This window comes from Octopus bimaculoides, chromosome 21, assembly GCF_001194135.2.
Source record: "Octopus bimaculoides isolate UCB-OBI-ISO-001 chromosome 21, ASM119413v2, whole genome shotgun sequence".
NCBI lineage: Eukaryota > Metazoa > Mollusca > Cephalopoda > Octopoda > Octopodidae > Octopus > Octopus bimaculoides.
The window spans coordinates 11,538,239-11,538,832 of record NC_069001.1 but is presented as its reverse complement, the minus strand read 5'-3'; the positions used below and the strand labels follow the sequence as shown (position 1 = coordinate 11,538,832).

The 594-nt window shown below is 29.1% G+C and overlaps 1 long non-coding RNA gene across 1 annotated transcript in view; it reads left to right on the top strand.

Annotated features, from left to right (window-relative positions):
* The window catches only part of LOC106869916 (uncharacterized), a 2,183-nt gene continuing 1,589 nt past the window's right edge, over nucleotides 1-594 (top strand). Inside the window, exon 1 of the long non-coding RNA XR_001409456.2 lies at nucleotides 1-32. This is a non-coding gene — a long non-coding RNA (uncharacterized LOC106869916). The remainder of the gene's footprint in view (nucleotides 33-594) is intronic.

Sequence of the window (594 nt, the reverse complement as noted above, 5' to 3'; positions counted from 1 at the left end):
AAATGTGAAAATTTTCCCGCAGCAAAATGTGTGTAAGTATAATGAACTTTTGTAGTTGCAGATGTAACAATTTTCCACCATCCTCTCCAGTATGATATTAAAGTCTGATATTATAATTTATTGAAATAACGCAGGAATAGAGTCAGCCTTTGTCAGGGATATTCGTATTACATAATACAGACAAAACTGAAAGTGCTTACAAATGACCACGTAATACATATACGATGAAAATATTTGCACATTTATTATGATCCAAATAATAATAATAATAATAATAATAATAATAATAATAATAATAATAATAATAATAATAATAATAATAATTATAATAATAATAATAATGATAGATAGATAGATATAGAGAGAAGAGTTCCTTATGTACGTATTTTTCCTCAGAGACGCAGGTTCGAGACGTGAATATTATTTTACTCCAAGGTCATTTGTAATTACGCATTTACTTCCAAAAGCTGAGCGCCCACGTATGCACACCCATTGAAGCACGTGCTCAAGCGGATGATGTATTACCTGTTTTTCAATCGTGAACACTTCCTTTGATAAAAATAAGCACGTAAACATACATATTTACATTTAAAT